Below are 22,513 nucleotides of genomic sequence, written 5' to 3'. Positions count from 1 at the left end.
GCCTCTATTTCCTCATTTGTAAAATAAGGTCCTTGGATGAAATGAGCATCAGAAACATTCTCCTCTCACCCAATATCAGAGGAAGAGTAGGCTGATCATCTCTGACAAAAATGAGACTGTGGGAAGCTACAATTATTTTTATTCCTTGCATAAAAGTGAAACAAATTCCCTGGAAATATTTAGATATAAATATAAGGAAAAAAGTAGAAAATACAAATCACTCATAATACCTCTCTTGAAAATAATCACTGTGAACATTTTAGTATGAATATATTGAAGCTTACTTCAGTCTCTCACATACACACACACGCACACACAAATAAAATATCATAATGTGTATGCTATTTATAACCTGTTGAATTAACTTAATATTGTAATAATCTTTCCATACCAATAAATATTCATCCATACTATAATGTTTTAATAGCTGTAAAGAATTTAAGTTGCACAGATATACCAAAATTTATTCAACTAATCTCTTTCTGTTGGAAATTTAGGTTTATCCAATTTTCTGCTATTTTAATAGTATGATGAACATTATTGTAGCTAAATCTCTACACATTTGCATTATTATATCCTTAGGATTTATTTTTAGAAATGGAATTACTAATTCAAAGAGTATAAACATTTTTAAATTGTTTGAAGCATTTTACCAAATTATCCAGAAAGTTTATGCAAATTTAAACCCCCTTCCCTATATATGGGAAAGCCTGTTCACTCACACTCTCACCACTAATGGGGCTGTTATGTTTTATATCTTAGTAAGTCAGAGGAAGAGAAAAAAATGGAGCTCTGGATTCCTTATGAAAAGATACCTTGGACTTTAAGGTGTATGGGTGCATGTGTGTGCAGTTGTAAGGGTGACTTGACCACCAGCTCACAGTGCTCTTGGTGCTATGGATGGGATTTGAGACAAATTCACACAGACTACCAAGTCCTGTGGAGAAAAAGGGACTGCATGGCTACTCCCTCAAGGGAGGAGTGCCTCAGAGCAGCTTGGCCACCCTCTCAAGGGGAGAGCGTGCTGACCCTTGCCTAGACAGGCTTTTATTGGGTTTCATCTGGGCAGGAATACAGGTACAGCTCATTAATAATTGTCAGGCAGTAAGGATCAAACAGCAGATAGCATACAAAGAACTATTAGGGCTTCTTCTGAGTCAGAGTCTATCAGCTAAAAGGCTACGAAACTTTGGGAAACAAACTCATTTCCTGCTTGGACCTTTATCATTTAACTAAGAGCATTCTTAGCAAAGCAGACTTCACAGGATTTTACATATCCTTTCTCAGGCCTGATCACTTGGGGAGCCTGTCCTTTCCAGCACAGGGCTGCACCACCCTCTGTCATTGTTTCAGGTTTAAGTCATGCACGAGAGGCAGATAGCCAAGGAATTTTTGGAAACTTCTCGCAGATGGACTGAGGACTCGGGCTTCATCAAAGCTGAGGGGTGAGGGTCCATCACCCCCTTTCTCCATAGCCCCCCAAGTCCTTCCCTGAGGCCTCCACATGATCGTGCCTGTCTTAGATGGTTCTTCCCCTTGGGGAATCTTACCTGTAATTGGCTAACTGATCAAGCATTGGGGGCCAGTTATGGAAAAAGGAGCAGAAGCGGGGCTCCTGCCAGGGAGATAAGCTTTTGTCTCCTTAGTGGCTTAAGGTCTGAAGGTCGCTCACTCAGCCTTAGCCATGAGGGGTTTACAGCTCCTGAAACCAGGCAGGGTGGTTCCCAACATCAGGGGAGTCTCCCCTCCCAGGTTTGATTTGTAACTGGACCTGGAACTATATTAGGATGTAACTCTAGTGACCTGGCTAAAACAAAGAATGGCAGCACATGAGGATAGTTTGATCCTCTTTCAAAACTAAAAATAGAGCAGAAATGGGCTCATGATACAAGAAGGAAAGGATGCTTGATGGGCCAGCGGAGAACAGTGGACAATGGATAGTTAGGGTAATTCCAAGTTTCCTGGATCTTCCCACATATTGCCCTCTACCTCTTAGGGTCCCATTCTTTACTGACCAGTGCCTTAACTGTGACACAAGAGCTGATCCGTATTCAATTGATAGTCATCTTTAGTTTGCCTACCTGCCCTGTGACTCTTCAAGATAATTTTTAAGTACATTCATATAATTCTCCCAGATAAATCTAGAAGCACTATATTATGTAAGAAAGAAAGAAAGAAAGAAAGAAAGAAAGAAAGATCTGCACCAAAACAATTCAGATTTCACATGTCACATTCTTTTATGAGCAATCCAGCGTTTTCAGAAGTGGCCATTCCACTCCGTATCATGAATTCCATTTGTACTGCTGTGTGATGGTGGCAAGATGACATTCAAAGCCTTGCCCAAAGTGGCCACATTACTGCAGATGACTACAGGTGATAACCTCTCTGCCTGTGAGGTGAGCCTCCAGGGTTTCTACCTTTGAATGTGGACGGAAGTTTTTAATGCCTCCAATCCCAGCGAAGCCTGATGGCCAAAAGCATCTTTCCTACCATGACAGATCCCAACGTGATGTCCCATTGATCATGCATCTTTGTGTAGCCCTGGAGGTGGACAAGAGCTGTGACTGACTTTTAACATTTGCCAACAGACTGGTAAAGGTGATGAGATGCCACTCCCATGATAAGGTTACCTTCTATGGCAAAGATAATGGGCTGTCACCTCATAATTATGTTACAATACACTATATAATACTATTGTTGAAACCAGAAAAATAGGGAATAAAATAGGGACAGCCTTAAAGAAATTTGGCCTGGAGGAACAAGGAACTTAGAGCAGAAACCACAAGGACGTTAAGAAAGAACATAGGGAGTGGAGAAGGTGGAACTACAAAACCAATGGGGCTGAACAAGTAGAGGACCACCTGTTCAAGTGTCTAGATTAAAATTTTTCCATTACTCAAAACCCAGAAAGGTTAGGTCATGCTCGCACCACCCGAGTATGACAGTAGCTAACAGCCACATTTGCTTCTATACAATGCTTGCTTGCTCGCGTCTATAAAAAGACTTAGCTGTAAACGCTTAGGGCGGCTCTCGTTTGCAGCTCTTATGAACACTGTGTCTCCGGACACTCTGAGGGTCTGCCCCTGTGCAGGTTAAAACTTTGGCCAATAAAATAATATTTCTGAATCCTGAAAGTTTCTGACAATTTGTCTCTCACATTGGTGAATGCAACACTATATGCATGCATATAAATCCCAGAAGTCTCTCTACCTGCCCCCAGTTCTTCTCTTGGGCCTTAAAGACACCATAAATTCCACAGCTACAAGAAAATAAGTTCTGTCAACAATCTTAATATAAGTTGAGAAGTGGATTCCATTTCAGCTGCACCTCTGATGAGACCACAGCCCTGACCAACACCTGGATTACAATCTGTTGAGACACTGAAGCAAAAACAACCCGGATAAGCCATGCTCGGGCTTTTGAACTATGGAAACTGTGAGACAGTAAATATGTGTTATTTGAAGTTCCTAAGTTTGTAGGAATTTGTTGTCTAGCAATAGAAAACAAATATACCCACATATTCCTCTTTCTCTTGCAATTTCTGTAACAAGGTTCTCAATTGAAAACCAATTTGATTTGATTTAAACATAAAAATTTTTTTGACAGATAAACCAAAGAGGCCACAGGATCAATAGAAAAGCTATCGAACTGGTCTCGCTCAGTTGGCAGGAGGTAAAGGAGATCAGCAGAAACCATAGCTAAGGTGCTTCAGCATCAGTGTTGTTAAGGTGCCACCCCTGTTAGACAACACTGCCACTGGACCCTGTTGCTGTTGCTAGACACTGGGTACCAATTCTGCCACTGCTGGGTGTAGTTGCCATACAATCCACCATTGCTTTCTCTACTCCCTCGCATTTTTGTGTCACTTTGTTGAGATTCAAAGTATTAGACCAGAGCATGTTATTAGCCAAAATTAAAGCACACATCCATACCCTAGTGGCCAGAAAGCGGTAGGTTGGGGTATTTGTTCAGGGCCACAGAATTACTCAAATCTAGAGCACATGTTCGTGTTTTATGTAGATGGTGCCTCAATCTGTTTGGGCAGCTATAACAAAAATATTGTAGATTAAGTGGCTTATAGACAACAGGATTTTTTTTCCTCACAGTTCTGTAGGCTGGCAAGTCCATGATCAAGGCACCAGAGATTTGATGTCTGGTGAGAGGACACTTGCTCATTCACAGGTGGCCATATTCTTGCTGATTCTTATATAGTGGAAGGGGCAAGAGAGCCCTCTCCAGTGGGACTTTTATGAGGGCACTAATCCCATTCATGGGGGCTCTACTCTTAGGACCTAATCACCTCCCAAAGCTCCCTCCTCCAAATACTATAAGTAGGGATTAGATTTTAATATATAAATGGGGTGGGGGGAGCAAAACTATTCAGATTTTAGCAAATGGCATGCTCTGGAGTTTTAAAGAACTCAGCTAAACAGACCACAGTGTAACTGGTGCTCTCTAGAAATATGCAGTACACAACTACTCATTAATACTAGGATGAGAATGAAAACCCCTTGGACTTGCACCATGCAGAACTCTGTAATGTTCTCATCCAGCTTCTGTTGTGGAAGCAGCCTTATCAAGGCTCTGACTATGGAATGACCCCCCCATAAACACACAAGAAGGTGCAGGAAAATCATGAAAAATAAAAAAGATAAGTGAATCTTATATGAATAAACAGATGGTAACTGAAGCTACATGTGTGGATAAGATTGCTTATCCTAGAAGCGAAGCATGAGAATAGAAGAGAGTGATGAAAAAGCCTTGAGGAACTCCAGCCCTGCATGGTCAGGGAGCGAGCAACTGCAGAGATGATGGGCACTGACACATGCATCTCCCAGGTGTGATCCTGAGCAAAAATTTCCCAAGTGGGCTTTAGTATTATATATAAAGTAATAAATTAATTATTTCTATTAATATATAACTTATTTATATTAATAAATAATTGTTTGTATCAGCCTATAAATTATTTATATTAACATAAATTAAATTATATTAATATATATTATATATTTATTGTATGTCATATATAATATATACAATTGTTATATATATAACAATTGATTGTTCTGATAAAGACCAATGGATGTTTAAGTAAACAAATTTATTTTTAATGAAAATAACTGTAAAAATCATGAGCAACAATATCTTTTCTTTCAGATTTCATGTCCTGATCCGGGATGCAGAAGTTATGGTTACTTCAGAGGCAAGCTTCAAATGTCTACTTGGAGTCTGGAGTTGGGATCAGCATCCGGGATCTGTGGCCCAAACATCTTTGTGGGACCAAAATTATTTCTATCACATTGCAGCCTATTCTGGCCCCCAATTTTTAATGTATTGAAAAATGCAATATATTTATAAAGTTAAATGAAATCTCTCCTAAAATAACCAAAGTAACTGTTCTTTAATCATTGAAAACATAATGTGGCCATGATATAAAGCTAAGAAGGTAATCAAGAAAAGTTGCATAATTTAACAAATTGGGTAGAACAGGCACTCACATTTCTCTACAGAGAAGCAAGGATAATACCAAATTTTAATCAACCATGTCTGACTTTTCTGGTTACTAGAGAAAGTGGGGAAAAAATCTTCCTGTAAAAGTTCATGATGAATAAGAACACAGCAATGAAATAGATATTTATGTATGTGAAGGGAGATCATTCTTGCTACAGGGTAGACCAAATAAAGAAAGTGAAGAAATTCAACAGAAGGTGACGGAAGGTGGCAGAGGAGAAGAGTTCCTTGACCAGGCATGATGAGATCCAGGGAAATAAACCAGCATACAGAATGAGAGAAATGAAGCAAGTGTGCTGGCCAGCTAACTGGCTCTGGTAGGTAAGCTATAGGGATAGGCTATTCTTAGAAGAGAAGTTATTTTAGGGCATCTCTGGATTGGAAAATCCATGGATATTCAGGGCCAACAAAGTTCCTTTGTCTAGGAGTAAATACCTTTGTTTGACCCCAGAACTCTCTAGACAGATTGTTTTTACTTCTCTTCTCTGACCACCTTAGGGCCACATATGTTCTTTTCCTTCCAGAACACTGCTCACACCAGAACCTGTTTTGATTTACTTTTCCAAACCTCCATGTAGCAGTTCTCGCATCTTGGAAATTCTGTTCCCACCCAACTTTCCTCCAGAAGTGGCCATCACCCCACCTTCTGTGTCACTGCTGTGGCAGTTGGAACAGACTTTCCGGAATTATTTGTCCTAAACCAGATAGGCTTTGTTATGAAGAGATAAAGGATCTTGACAACAGGAATAAGTAGGTAAGGGCTGAATACAGAACCAGGCAGGATCATGTAAGGAGAACTATGCCAACTATGAGGCTGGTACTCAGCTGGGTTATCCAAGAGCCCTAACAAGATGCCCAAAGAGGCACAGTGAATTCAGATTGATTAAAATTAGTGTTGACTATCAAGTAGAAGCTGAGTTGATATTCTGATTGTTCTATTAAAAAGAGGAAATCAATTTTTTTCCAAAGACGATTTATCTAGTTATAATGAGAAAAGGCTGGGGAAACCATAGACCTGGTAATAGACATTATTTACTAGAGCAGGAATTCATTCCTTGCAGAATAACAACTATGACAATTGTGACAACAGCTACTACCACTACCGCTACCACTACCACCACCATTACTCTCAGTACAATAGCTACTATCAGTTGGATCTCTTCACTGCTTTAGTCTCTGCAGCCAATTCTCTGTTAATTTCTCACAACATCCTTGAAGTGGCATATTACCATTGCCTTTTTGCAGAAAAGGGTTACATAAATGAATCAGCATAGCTAGAAAGTGACAGAGACAGGATTCAAACCAGGACCATCAGATGCCAAAGCCTGTAAGTCACACTGCCTCTGCAGATACTATCAGGCTGAGATGGAAGCTGAGGCTAAGCTGTGCTCTGAGGAGGGGTTGGGAATAGTCTTCCATTGAAGAGCAAATGGTGGCCTGGATCAAGCAAACTGGACCTCGGGCTGTTGGCAGCACAATGAATTCCTTTCTCTGCACACTAGAGGGGCTTAACCTTTGCACATATTGCCTGTCCAGTAGGGAGTTGGGTCAAGAAATTAGGTTGAGTCTGTAATTAATAGTGGCTGAGGAAGACAAAGGATGGCATATTCTATTCATCCTCCGAGCTGGAGAATGAGCCCATTGCTGGTGACCATGATTTGGATATCTTCTATACCAGTCCTAAAGCTGGCCCACAGTAGGTCTTCAGTGTGCGCTTGCTGATGGATTGACTGGTCTATTGATTGATAGGCCAACTGACTGAATAAAAAGGCCTTAGAGAAAGCAACAAGGAGTTTAGTTCTTTCACTATCCATCATCCCTCGATGCTTCCTCAGACCTGCCTGGCAGAAATGTGACTTATTGCTTCCCCGTCTTTCCAGAGAATAAGACATGGCCTTTCCAGTTCCATAGAACACATGTACTCTCCCCCTGAGTACTTTCAACTTGCAATAAGTGAAGCAGTGCTTACTTTGCTTTCTCCTCTGTCCTTATTAAGTGGAAGCCCTGACTATCTTCAGTGTCTCAAACAAATCATGTGAGATCTGAGCAGGCCAGCTGGCCCAGCTCAGCAGGGGCTATGGGTATGCACACATCCCATCCTCCATCTCTCATCCCTCCACCCCAGTCCCATAATGCAGTCCTCCAGCTAACTTGTTCAAGACATGAAAGACAGTGCATTAAGCTAAGTGCCTAGAGAATAACATGCAAAATCTCCTATACTGGCCAGTGGGACTGGTCAGGCACCAGTGTACAGGAGGCCAGAGGTCTAATGAGGCAGACCTTCCTCACAAGGGTTTGTCACCAGTGGTTACTGGGGCATCAGCTGCCAAATCTCATATCAGAGGAGGTCAAGTCCTTGTTGATTAGATGCCACACAAACCTTGACCACTGGGTATCTCACTTACTAGATGCTATAAGACCTCTTCTAGGCATCCTGAGGTTCTTCAAATAGAAGTATGACTTCTTGTCCCAAGCCCTTGGGACATTTTGTGTTCTTATCCTCCTTCAGAATATTCACTTATGAATATCTTCTTACTAATATTAGCAGTAATTTATTACTTGAATCAAGAAAGTTTTTAAAGCGATAGTGGGAACCATTCATAAGCACACAGGGATAAGAGGCACTGGGACCATCTTAGGCAAACCAGAATGTGTAGGAACCCTACTTACAGGCTTCTCAAATTACAAAGAGAGCTCCCTATGAAAAGGGTTGGTGGTCCTTCCTTTCCTGCTACCCCTCTCCTGTTAACCTCCAGCCCTTATTCAGGGTGGGATTCCAGAGCTCTCTGGATACCATTTCTAATGGTCTTGCTCCACAGGTTTGGTGTGTAGAAGTGTCATCAAGCTCAGGACCATTTACTCCTCACTGAAGTATGAGCATATTTTGAAGAATATCAAACAAGGCTGTTTCCTTTTCCTAAGCTTTTGGGCAAATTGAGTTTCCTTTTCCTACTTTGTAAGTAGTCTGACTGTGGTCATGGAGACCTGACAGCCCATGAGTCCCATAGTAGGTACAACAACTGGGACAGTTGGCATCTGGGATGCCCAAGCCCCAAGCTGGATCTTTCTGGAGTATTGATCTTGAGCAGCAAATGCCAAAGTCAGACAAGGTCCAGAGCCTGCCAGGTAAATGGCCCGGACTCCCACCCCCACCGGAGCTGAGTATGGGCATTCCCCAGGGTGTTGGGGGTATTGTACGATTGCCAGCTCTCCTCTCACAGCTTTGCAAGACTAGTCTTTTCTGTGTGCTGTCACACACCAGCCCATTTCTGTTTCGCACCCAGAGCCAAATCCTTTGCACCCAGTTCTGGTGCCTTTGCCCAGCAGCAGGAGGTTAAGGGGTGACGTGTTGCTGTCACTTGGCTTCCTGGCCTCAGCAGAGCCAGCTGAGGCTACTTTGGTCCAAATCCTCACAGGTGCCCTCAGTGCTGAATCTGGAGGGGGTGGCCCAACACGCCCATCTTCTAAGACTCCACTCTACTCCTCTTTCATCCCATCTTCAAAACAAAAATAGCTGTTGGTGGACAGAAGATATCTATCATCGCTTCACCCCCTGAATCCATGAGGATCTTGGTACCCTTGGGTTTCCTGGGCTGCTAAGGAACCAGGAGCAAGACACTGAGTCTTCTCTTAGTGACCCATCTGGGCTTGGCTACAGACACAACACCCACATCATCTCACTGACTCCTCCTGCCAGTCTCCTGTGATTATCTCCTTTGTTTACATGTGGCCAAGTGAATTTAAGCAGTTTGCCCAGAGTCACAGGGCTTTCTGCTACCCTGCAGGTATAAGAGGAGGACTTGCTGAAAAGAGACTGAATATTCTGGCTGAAATGCAAACATACAAAAGTACAACAACACTAGATTGGTTACTCAAGAAATCCAGGGAAGAGGCCTGAGCAGGAGTCACAGTTTAGGAGTCCTTGTCAGAGGGACCCAGGACAGTATTAATTCACTGTGGGGAGTTAGTCTGAATCCTGCAGTCTTTATTGTGCAGACAGCTCCCCAGGGTCTGCTAGGACCTGGGATTCAGAAGGTGGACAGGTAAAGTTTCTTTAATTATTGTCCTGCTTTCAACAAACAGAAGCAAACCTTTTAACTGTGAGAATTTTGGCAAAGCTCTAGCTAAGAAAGTATTTCTTTAAGGACTTGCCTCAAACTGTACAATTACACAATTGTATCCAAAAATATGCAAATGAAAAAGGACAGCAAGAAAACATATCAGAAAGCTAAAGTGACAAGCATAGAATTACTGCCAGTTAATTTAAAGTAAAAAGCTAAGGTTTTACAAAATTATTCCAGTCTAATTTTTTAAAGTGTGGTGCAGAGAAAAGAACATGAGACCTAAACAAAAGCTCCACTCTTTACTGGGTTTGTGGATTTAACCTCTCTGAGCCTCCATTTCCTCATTTTACAAAAACAATGCATTATGATGATGTAATTCATCATTAATTCAACCCATGTACTGGGTTGGCCAAAAAGTCTATATGGTTTTTTTCTGTAAGATAAAAGATGTATTTTTCGTTTTCATGAATAACTTTATTGATCTTGAGTATATCGGCTATCTCCTGTGTGATATAATATTGATTTTCTCAATTAATGTCTCGATTTGATCACTATCAACTTCAAGTGGCCTGCCTGACTGTAGAACATCATCCAGTAAAAAGTCTCCAGCACAAAACTTCACAAACCACGTTTGACATGTTTGGTCAGTCAGGGCACCTTCTCCATGCACTGCACACACACCCCTTTTTGCATTTTTACCCTCTTAAAATAATAAAGCATAATACACTGAAAATGTTGAGTATTTTCGTTCATCTTCAATATGAAAATGGCTATTCAAAAATTCACCAATTTTGATATTTTTTTTAAATGCATGCTGATATGGCAGCTGTCACAATACAATCTAACAAAATTGTTTTGAATGAAGTTAAAGACGACTAAGCCCTACCAGAGCTAGCTTACGAAAAACACCAAATGAACTTTTTGGCCAACCCCGTAAATGGTCTGACTCATTGTCTGATGTTCAGTGTTACCCTCCTTCTCTTCCTAACACCAAGTGAAAATGCTCCTCCAAGGTCTACCAGCTCAGTCATTTCCTGGCCTTTTCCTAAGAAAAGTTCCCCCAAAGTCAGGAGGCTGGCATTAGGACCCAACTCCGTGCCCATAGATCCATCTCCTTCTACCACATGCAAAGCATCAAAAGAACAGCTCTGTCCATGAAAATCACAACACTAAGAGGAGGGAAATCAAACCCCAAATTAATCAAACAGGATGTAATTCCCAGAGCAAGTGTGCATCAATTAGGGGAAATGTTACCGTCAGGTACCGGGTTTGCAATTTCACGGGGGACTCATAAGGTGAATAAACTAAGCTCTGGCATTGATTATGGAAAGCAGCAGCCGTATGATGTCAGGAATGCTGTGATCAGTTCAGCCAGAAATTCACTTTTCAGTGTCTCGATTTCTGGGATTACCTTTGTGCCAACTGACAGCCAAAGAAAGAAAAACTGCTCTGCTTCATGGGAAACTTTCTCTGATCCATTCATCTACCAGCCGACTGATACATTGACACTGATTTTCTTTGCTTGTTTTTCAGCAAAGTCAAAGCAAGAAATTCTTCATCATGTCTTCTATGTACAAGACGCTATATTGACACAATGAAGGGTACAGAGATGGGGGAAAAAATATTTCCTCTATGAGAGGAAAGGGAAGAAAAGTTTGTTGCTACCAGGACCTGGCTCTATGCCAGGTACTATGTCCCAGGCTTTAGGTCTATTTTTTTTCCCACAAGTCACAGGAGGTAGGTATATTATTCCATTCTCTGGACAAGAAAACTGAGGCTCAGGCAGGCCATTGATCTGAGTCTTAGCTTGTTGGACTCTGAAGTCTCAATACCTCATGAACTCATAACCCATTCCTGGATCAATGTCCCAAAATCATCTTTTTTCTGCACCGACCACAGAATGGAGTAGGAGATAGGGAGCATAAGAGTGTCACAGATTCATTTGCATGTCTGTGTATTCCAAGCATCTGCCTCCACAGAGGCCGAAGTAAGAGTCAGAATTTTCTCTCTCTATTCATCTGTCCAAGTCCAGGCAACATGACCCACTCCCTGAGAAAGTGCTCCTTTCTCTCCAGTGAGAATCAATCACTCCTGCCCGTCTCATTGTGCTTGAACTTCTCTTAGGAAAGTTATTGTTTGGCTTTACCATAAAAAGCCATGGTTGATTATGTGTGTATTCTTTCCCCAAACATTCTGCAATTTTGAATCCCATGTATCCTCTAAGAGTTGACCAAATGATGGATTTAGCAATTAATTGTTCTCTACCCTGAGTGTACACACACACACACACACACACACACACACACACCTTCATTCCTATGTCTTAAATCAGATGTGACTGTCAATCCGTCAAATCAGCTGTGCAATGTAACATCTCCACCCTACAATTCAACTATCCTTTGAGATCCTTCTCATCTTATTTGCTCCAAATTCATCTCTCCCTACCAGTCACTGACAAGATGTCCCCCATGCCCATCTGCAAGAAGTCTTTCATTGTTGCATTCCCCCTTTACTTCTGTATCATGTTGGGGTTCAGGAGTCTTCTCTGATATTCTCCTCACCTTTATCTCTGTAAATGCACCAAGCAGTCATTTCTTCTCTGCTTCCCTACAGTTCTGCCAGACGTGGGGACTCTCTGCTCTCTGGTCTCACAAGCCCACCTGGAACCTGAGCTTTCAGAGTTTCTTCTGCCTGCAAGTCAGAGTCCAGGAACCCGTCCTCCAGGGCCCATCATCACCTTTATCCACATAGCTCTCCCCTCCAATTTTTAACACTTTGAAGGCCAGGAGAATCGTTTCTTGTTGAGAAGCAGGGGATGAGACAGAATCTTTTTCCTCAAATCATCTAATTTTGACCATACCTACAGTCTCTCCTTTCTCCTAATAGCATCAGCATTTGGAAACTAAGAATGGTCACATCTTTTTTTAAGGAAATAAACATTAAGAAATGGACAATATGATTAAACAGGGCAGAAGAAGTTTGAGGGGAGGAAGTAAGAGAACTGGCAGCAAAAAGCAAAATGCCATTGCTTAGCCTCTCAGAGTAATTTACTATCCTCTTATGTTGGCAGTTAGCTCAGGGGGCTACAGCTAACGATCTTTGGCTGTCCCCCATGAGGAGCAAGTCTTACTCACTGTGGTTGAAGTGTAGGGACACAGCCTAAGATGGTGGACAGAGCTATGGATCGTGGGTGTTGGAAGACTCGGATTGTATTTCCTGGTCTAATACTAATGCTACGTGTTACCTTAAGAAGGTAATTTCCCCTCTCTCTATTTTTCCCATGTATGAGCTGTAAAATCACAGGACGGTACCAGATTAATGTTCTTAACTCTTAACCATACCACATTCATAATTATGGCATATATCTAATGGCATAATTTTTAAAATATATTAGTTTTATTTAATCATTAGATTGACTCCTTTTTTCCTTAAACTGACTCACTCTTTTACTTAATTAAATTTACTGTCAAAGGATACCTTATATTACTGGAATATCATTTAATGAACCTAAAATGTAACCAAAAAGAAATCAGTGAAAACAATGGCATTAAATTCTAGTTGAGCATTTTGCCTGCCAAATTCTCTTTTGTTAAAAAGTGAAAATCACTCCTGTTGGAGAGGTGTTAAAGACACAGTGACAGAAACCTACAGCTTTCTTCTTGGTCAGTAGGTGAGCAGAAAAAGATCTGAATGTGAAGTAACTTTCCCGTTAGTGATTCACTGTTACTTAAAGGCATGTCCTGTACCAGACCAAAGTGTCTTGTGCAACCAGAGGCAGAAGTCCTGGGTTGAAGGCATAGACTGGAGGAGACTTTAGTGTCTTTACAGCTCTAACATTCTGTCTAATCCTGTTTTCTGCATTCTTGGGTTATTTGCATAAAATCTCTTTCTTGTCCAGATCTCCATATTCTCAGCCCAGCTCTCACCGTTTCACTTCCCTCCAGTTCTACTACTCCCTTGAGAGTTGGGAGTACTAGGGAGGTCCCACTTCTACCCCCTACATCTAATAACATCCTCATTTCAGCTCTGCAGGGTTTGAGACCATTCCACTTCATTTTCAGCAGGAGAAGGTAGCCCCCTGAGGCTCAACAGCCTAATGAGCTCCTGACACACCTGGTCATGCTGCGGAAGCCTGTGTTTGATATGACACCTATGGTTAGCCCTGTCTTGAAAACACACCTGCTCCAGAGCCAAACCTACAGAGAAGGCATGTCAAGCATGGCTAATGCCCGGCCAGGCTGTAGGCCACAGCTTGCAAGAACCTTGAGTGAATTAATTTTGATACTTTCCTTCCCAAGGCCAGCCTGAATTCAGCCCCCAAAGGGCCTCAAAGACCCAGCATATTCCTAGTGATAGATATGAGAACACAGACTCACCCTTTCAATTCTTATCTAGAACGGAATCAAGGCTATATTTCACCATCTCTTCAAGTTCCTGGTTGGCCACTGTAGTTCTCATCCTTTACAGTTTTGAAAAAGAACAGAAAGAGCAACTTCTGCTCCTGAGGGTATGGTAATCAGATGTGCAGAAGCGCTCTCCCACTGCACACCAACTATGTGCTGCATAGAAAAATACTGTTGAGTGCACCTCTGCCCTCTCAGAAAGGACAAGAAGTCTCCAAGCACTGATCTTCCCATTCCAAAGAAAAAAGATAAAAACCATGAGTGTGACCTGTAAGCAAATATGGAAGGCAGGTTATTTTTTCCTGAAATAAATCCTGATATTAGTACTGTATTCTGGCAAATGTGCCTTAGGTCAGCTAAACCGTCGAGTGTTTAGGCTGGGCCATTCACACTAAACTGGAAATCCAGGAAGTTTATCGAGGTCCCAGGTAGGTAGCAACCCTTTGGCTCCTGGCAGAGGTGAACAAAAATTGTCTTTGGAAGGAAGCATCCTTGACTTAGGTCACACAAGATTTGTCGAATTCAAAATCAATCACCCAGGAACTTATAATAAAATATCATGAAAACAAGTCAATAAATTGTCATGGATAAAGGTAAAAGGAACCAATAAACGAATTCTTCCTCATACCTCCCTTTGGACAGATGATCCTGGGAAGTAGCCTGGATGGTTGCTTGAGAGGGTGTGGCACAGCACAGTGCTACGCTGTGGGATAATCAGTTGCATCCTCATTTATACTCTCGGTCCTTCCCTGCCTCGCTCCCGTTGTCCTCACTGCTGCTCCCTAGGGTTGGACTCCCCCCAAAACAGTCACATGTAACCTCTGATTTCTGGAAAACCCAGGCTAAGTAACTTAGAAACTTAGATACTGAAGTTATCAGATAAAATATATAACAACTATATGTAAATTCTTTTTGACACAAGCAACTAATCATTAAAAAATAACCAGGCAGATTAGAAAAGGTACAAAAAGAAAAAAAAACAGAAGTGAAAAATATAATTGTTGAAATAGGTGTTTAGATAACTCACTGAATCTGATGAATAGCAAATGTGAAAAAGATAAAAGGTGAATTAGTGAAGTGAGATAAAATAAAGAGAGAATTGGTGAAGATATATCTCAAATAATTACCCAAAGTATAGCACCAAGACCAAGAAGATTAAAAATATTGAAAGTTAAGAGGTATGATGCACAGAATAAAAGGTCTCACATATATTTAATCAGAGTACCACAAAGAGAGGCTAGAGAAAATAGTGGAAAATAAATATTTAAAAAGTGGGGGAGAATTAGGCATAACTAATGAAATACATAAATCCATAGATGCAGGAAGCCCCACATTAACCAACCAGGACAAATCAAAAGAAATCTACATTAGGTAAAGCAGAGTGCCTTAGGAAAAAAACAAAACTTATCAAAATTATCATGGGAGGGGTGGGGGGTCACTCACACAACAAATGGCAATTAGACTAACTTTACTAGTCAAGGTTCTCCAGGGAATCATAGGTAGGTAGGTAGGTAGGTAGGTAGGTAGGTAGACAGAAAGAAAGAGAGAGAGAGAGAGAGAGAGAGAGAGGAAGGAAGGAAGGAAGGAAGGAAGGAAGGAAGGAAGGAAGGAAGGAAGGAAGGAAGGAAGGAAGGAAGGGAGAAATGGCTCACATGGTCATAGAAGCTGACAAGTCCTAAAATCAGTAGGGTAAGTCAGCAAGTTGGACACCCAGGAGAGTCGGTGATATAAGTTTCAGTCCATGGGCATGAGACCCAGGAAGAGCCCCTGCTTCAGTCTGAGTCTAAAGGCAGTTGCAAAAGAACAATGTCCCCCTTTTAAAACTGGCAGGCTGGCAAGAAGAATCCTCTCTTACTTAGAGAAGACTTTTTGTTCTGTTCAGGCCTTCACTTCACTGGATGAGGCCCACCCACACCAGGGAGGGCAATCGACTTCACTCAGTTTAGCATGTAAACGTTAATCTCATCCAAAAACACCCTCACAGAACACTCAGAATATTGCATACCAAATACCTGGGCACCACATGGCCTAGTAAAGCTGACACATAAAATTAACCATCACTCTGACTATAACTTCTTGACTGAAGTGATAAATGCTGAAAGACGAGGAATATCTTCAGTGCTAAATAAAAATAACCATGAAATTAGGGTTTTGTAAACCTTGGAAATTCTTTAGGAAATACAGATAAAATAAAGATTCCTGTATTAAAATGTCACCAATAGATATTCACATTTTAAAAAGCCTCTAAAATATATTCATAAATCCTAAACAGGAAGCAGTTATAACTATTTCAGAATGAAAACTATTCCAGAAGGATATTCTGAAAAGCAAGAAGATACAGTGAGAAAAGAAAAGCTAAATATTAGGTAAATATAAACAAATCTTTTCTATTTAAAGTAATAGTAATAATAACCTCATCTAGCTTGTATATAAAAAATGAACTAAAATCCTCAATAATAATGTCACGGAAGCAGGGAAGTGTCAAAGTAAGTGCTATCAGGACATTACATTGTTCAGAAAGAAGAATTACCATATTAATTTCAGATTTCACTGTGTGAAAATGGTAAATATCTCAGCTAATCAAAGACAGAAATAAAATGTATAATTTTCACATTATTAGAAGAAAAATTTAAAAAAGAATAACAAAAAAGAAAAATGGAGAAAATATGAAACAGAGATGTAGGTCAAAAAGTAGTAAAAACAAGGCAACTGTATCAATAACCCTGATAAGCATAAAGAGATTAAACTCACCAGTTAAAGACAGTAATTCTCAATTTGGATAACAAAGCAAAATCTAGTTATATGCTCTTTACAATAGACACACTGAAACATGACAACTGGAAAGTTTAAAGTAAAAGGATAAAAAAAATATGAGACAAATATTAACCAAAAGAAAGCAAGGGTAACGGTATTGTTATCAGACAAAGTAGACGTGGGAAGCATCCTGAAGACGGCCCCACCACCTGGGATTCCCAACCTTGTGCCGTCTCTCCTGGGGTAACTTGCTTCTGACCTGTTGGTCAAAACAATACAGCAACATTGAGGTAATGGCACCTCTATAATACTGTTACAAAATATTATATGTAACTTCTGTCTTACTAGTAGTCTCTCTCCATTGCTTCCCTGGTTTGCACACCTGACAAAGCAAGCTGCTATCCTGGAGAGGCCCACATGGCAAGGATCTGAGAGCCATCTCTGGTCATCACCAAAGACTAACAAGACCCTCAGCCCCACTGCCTGTGAGGAATCAGCTGAATGCTGCCAACACCCACAAGCTGGCCTGCCCCTCCAGACAAACCTGCAGACCCTGGATGGATGCCTAGATAGCAGCCTTATGGGAGACAGTAAAGCAGGGCCCAATAAAGCCATGCCCCAATCCTGGCCCATCAAAACTGAGATGATATATGGGTGTTTTTTAAAGTCATGGGGTTATTTGTTACTCAGCAAAAATAACAAATACGCTAGAAGCATTATTAGAGATGGAAGCATTATTACTAATCACTGTTTAGGATAAAGAGTAAATGCACCAAATAGACATAGGATTCTAAATTTCTGCACATCTAATGTAATAGATACAAGATACATAATAAAATTAGAACTTTGGGGAAATGCAGGAGCATTGCCAAGAGAACTGGGCTAAGAATGACAAACCAGGTCTTAAGCTTGACTCTGCTACTAATTCTCTGTAGAATTTTATGAACTGGGTGATTTTTCTGAGCCTAAAAGTCCCACATTTCTGTGAGTGTTTGTCCAATATATAATATTTTACACTTTCTTTTCTTCCTAAGTTATTTTTAAGTCTATTAGCATTTACCAAATGAAACAACTTTTAAATGTTATTACGAATGCATGGGGTTTCTCTTTCATTAACTAACACTGGTTTGAAAGCTCTGTGGGGATCCTGGACTAGTCGGAGCAAACACCCCAGCTTGCTGGTGCAGAGCACTAAAGAGCATGCCAAGTGTGACTGCAGAAATCCAGGGAAGTTTAGCTCAAAAAGAATAAAACAGGCCCCTTTGGGAAATGTCCCACTCCTCCACCCCAAGGATCACAGAAGAGCTTTGTGCAATTTGCCGTCTCCATTTTTAGTCAATAGGTTAAGTCATCATGATTGAAGAAGCCAAGCCAGATGAGCAGCCTGTGAAAAAGCCACATTTGCAATAGGGCAACACACCCAGGAGGATTTGCTTTCAGAGGTGAAGTAAAGGCATCCTCTGCAGGAAGTTAAAGACCATGGAAATATGATCACATTGAGGCTGATAGTACCTGTCCCTCCCAATAGGTAAGGACATTAAATAATGCAAAAGTCAGTCTGCCAGGTTATTGATTTGGCATAAGAAGTCTCACTGGTGAAACTATATATTTATGTATAAAATATATATGAAAAAGCTGCTATATTTATTTATATGAAAAATAAATATACATTCAGGGAAAGTTATATATACACATATTGCTCTATCCTTCTGCTTAGCGAATGCAAGCCCGGATTCTTTGTCTTCAGGCAGAAATTTAGCCGTATTCTCCAGCAGGTAAGTCATCTACAAATTCTAGCCCGAGGGTAGCCGTTTTTTTTCACTTTGTATTTAATGCTGTTTGAAGATGCCTGAGTGGAACTTACAAAACTCCCAGCATCACAGAAGAGGTTTGTATTTTCCATTTAACCCCTGAGTTCTGCCTCCTTTTCACAAATTGTCTCTGTGCGGCAGGTGGCCCCATCCAGCCTGGAGCTGCCTGGGCTGAGAGGGGACCAGCTGAACCTTCCAGGACAGCTTTCAGTAGACATGAATGTGTTCACCACATCCAGTCCTCAGCAGATGGGAAGTTTGGAGATATCTGCATGAAATTAGGGCACATTTCTAGCTCAGAAACAGAAGCTGACCCTTACATCCAGAGCAAAGAAATAGTTTCATAGTATTGGCACCAAGCAGTCTTGTTTTCATATCCTGCCGTAGCCCCTTCCTATTCAACTTTGGGTAAATTTCGTAATCTCTTGTAACCTCTGCTGCCTCATCTGTGATACAGCAATAATGGCAGCACCAGTCTCAGAATTTTTCTCTGAAAACAATCAATATTAAACTGTATCTAAAGTATTTATCATAGAACCTGGCATACAAAAATTTTAATAAATTCTGGCTATTATTAATAATATGATTATCACTAAAAACACATGAGTTTTATTATGTCAGAACTCCCCAACCAGTCATAGACCAGTTAATCCAGCACTGCCGGAGCCGTAACAATAAACTCCTCCTCCTATTATTTTATAGACCAGAAACCTGAGTCTCAGAGAGGTCAAGCAAATTAAGTTCACACACAAAGGTCATGCATACTCTTACAGACAAATAGTAGGATTCGCATTAACCAATGTAGAGGCAGTAAGGATCCTGTAAACTGAATTCACATAGCTCACCCCTAAATTTCATGTATTTTGGGGACTAATAAAGTTCATGTAATGGGAATGCTCAGAATCCAAATCTACTTGGCATTCTCAGAAGCGTCCTTGGGATGCTTGAAGATTCGCAGCCTATAGCTTTTGGCAGTCCCCAAAGAGGGAGCTCTTTCCACTAACAAAATACAAAATGCAAAATTAATAAAAAGACCCTTTGAAACTGAAAAATGTGCCTCAGGCAAACTATCTGCCCAGCAGCTAGTTAATATTTAATCAGATTTTTAAAAAAAATTTTAGGCCTGTACATCTTTTGTATGGATCTCCCCAGTCTGAGTGTGGTCAAAGTTTGTTAAACAAGAAATAATAGCTAAAGCTGTTTAATTCTGCAAATAAGCAGTAGATGCTTTAAATGGCTCTGCAACATTCAAAAAACTAATTGCCCAGGTCTCGATAAAGTTGGATAATTCTTTAGTAATTTCTCTTCTTTTTCTTAAAAATCTTAAATTGGCAACTATTCACTGTGCAGTGAATCTTCACATTGATTTCTACTTATGAATTACATTGTGGCTTTTTCTGGGATCCAGCCCTAGATAGAAAAAAAAGGTAGAAGAAGAGATGAGAGGAACAAGAGAATGAATCGATGGGAATAACGATTAAGATTTTGTACAGAAAAATTCCATAAAAATTTAGCGAAGAGTCTACTGCTGTCACTGTCATCAGACTACAGGGGACCAGAGAATTTTCAACTCTTGGAAATCAAGTGTTGCCCTATCAAAAGTACCACCACACTAAAGGGTCTAACTCTTTGTTTTATCTACTCTTCTCCCATAAACATGTACAAAGTTGAAGACCACAGTGAAGCCTGGAAAACCCTCTAAGATAGAAACTGCCTACCAAGAAGTAAATCAGTCAAGTCCCCAGCTGTCCACGAACTGTACCAATAATCACACAACTTCAATTCCAAATGTAGTTTTAGTCATAACTAAGGAGAATGGGGGCTGGAAGAGAGAAGCTACGACTAATGGTGGATGAAAGAATTTATTTGTAGTATAGCCTTGTAAGAGATGAACTTGAGTCTACAATGCCAAGGCCTCAGGTCTGAATTCCTAGGGAGTGAGGGGAGAGTTGAGGGGTGGAGCCAGGTTAGTGCGTCTTCTAGGTGCTTCTGTGGCCTGGCTGAAGCAATCATGTACCATGGAGGTAGGCACAGTGAGCTTCCCAAGGGGAAGCTGCTTTTTCCTCTCAATTTGAGCTAGTGAGTAATGTATTTAGCCATGTATGATGCACTCCTGTGCACAATGCACACCAAGTTTTTGTGTCTACTATACATGGGATTATTATACCTATGGTAGGCAATCATTAGAACCCATGCATAATGTGCATCCTTACCTTTCCCCAAAAAATTTGGGCAAAAAAGTATGCATTATACACAGCAACATATGGTAATTGCTATAAATGCTTTATCATATCATAAGAACCCAAGTCATTTGTGCATTTGTAACCATAATATATATATCCCACATGGTCCCGTTTCAAGGTAACACTCAGTGACTCTGCTAAAAAAATGTGGGATAATACCCACAATGCTCTGCTCTCAGCACTGTGGGAGGCAGGCTAGGAGAGAGGAGTAACTATTGACTTCTGTCTCTCTCTCAGTCTCGGTTCTTCACATATCAACTACTTTACCAAAGCAATTACCATAGACTTTACCTTGTTAAAGACTTTACCTTGTTAAAGCTTTTCTTCATTTTATACTGAAATAATAACAATAACACTTGACTTTCAGGGTTACTGGGAAGATTGAATTAGATAATGGTTAGTAAGTGAATAACACAGTGTATGACCTATTATATCAATAGAAGAAGAGTAAATGATAGTTTCTCACACACATTTATATATACACATTAACTACACCCAGAAGCTCAAATTATTGTTTTCCTCTCAAGTTTTGGGTCCTGCTAAATTGCCTGCTTCCCTGGTTCCAAATCCTTGGCTTCTACTTCATTCCAGTTCTGGACTCACTTGGCACTTATACCTACTGGAAAAGCTCACTAATTAATTTCTGGCTTCACTCTGTGATTCTGCTCTTTGTTCTAAGGCTATACTTGACAAAAGTCTGGAAAACTCTGACAGTAAAATAACAACAAAAATAATTTCTGACACTTACTTGATGCCGAATATACCAGGAACTAGAAGTTTAGATATTAAGCATTAAGACAATCATATAAGCTAGATACCATTTTATCTCCTTTTTGCAAATAAAAAAATAAATAACAGAGAAATTAAGTGACTTGTCTAAGGTTAAGTGAGCAAGAACTCGAATCAGTCAGTTCAGCTTCAGAAGTTTGTTCTTAAAACCAGAGCTCAAGTTAAAACTAAAGCTGGTCTGCAGTGTTTGGATAAGTGGCACTGGTTGAGTGCTTAGTATGTGCCCCATTAAATTAAATGCTTGATATGTTTTATATATTTAGCTCTGCATGATGACCCTGTAAAGTGGGTGACATTACTAACCCTAGGTTTAGATGAGAAAATGGAAGTTGGGATATGTTCAGTGATTTATTCCAGGTCCAACTGAAATTGTAGTACTACCTACAAACATCATCTAAGTTGTCTTCTGGGGAAAGTGCTTACATGTAAAAACTCAGAAATCGAGTAAACACTTTATATTAAAGACCTTCATCCCAAACTCTAAGTAGTCCCCAGTTTGGCTGAACCAAACAAATAACCAAAACAAACAAAAAGGCATCTAAATTGAAAAGAAAGAAGTAAAATTTTCTCTGTAGGTAACATAATATTATATTAAAAAAACTCTAACAACTCCACCAGGAAAAAAAATAAACTGATAGAACTAATAAACAAATTCAGTAAAGTTGTAGGATACAAAGTCAATATATAAAATCAGTTCCATTTTTATTGACTATCAACAAACTATGGGAAAAAGATTAAGAAAACTAACCCATTTATAATCAATCAAATATACTCCTAAGAAATACTTAGAAGTAAATTTAATAAAAGAGGTAAAAGATCTATATGATGAAAACTATAAAATGCTGATGAAAATATTGAAGATGCAAATAAATGGAAAGATACTCCATGTTTGTGGACTAGAAGAATTAATATTGTTAAAATGTTCACACCCAAAGTGA

This window comes from Artibeus jamaicensis, unplaced genomic scaffold (genome assembly GCF_021234435.1).
Source record: "Artibeus jamaicensis isolate MK-2021 breed Jamaican fruit bat unplaced genomic scaffold, CSHL_Jam_final contig_797, whole genome shotgun sequence".
Taxonomy (NCBI): domain Eukaryota; kingdom Metazoa; phylum Chordata; class Mammalia; order Chiroptera; family Phyllostomidae; genus Artibeus; species Artibeus jamaicensis.
This window is presented reverse-complemented; position numbering follows the sequence as displayed.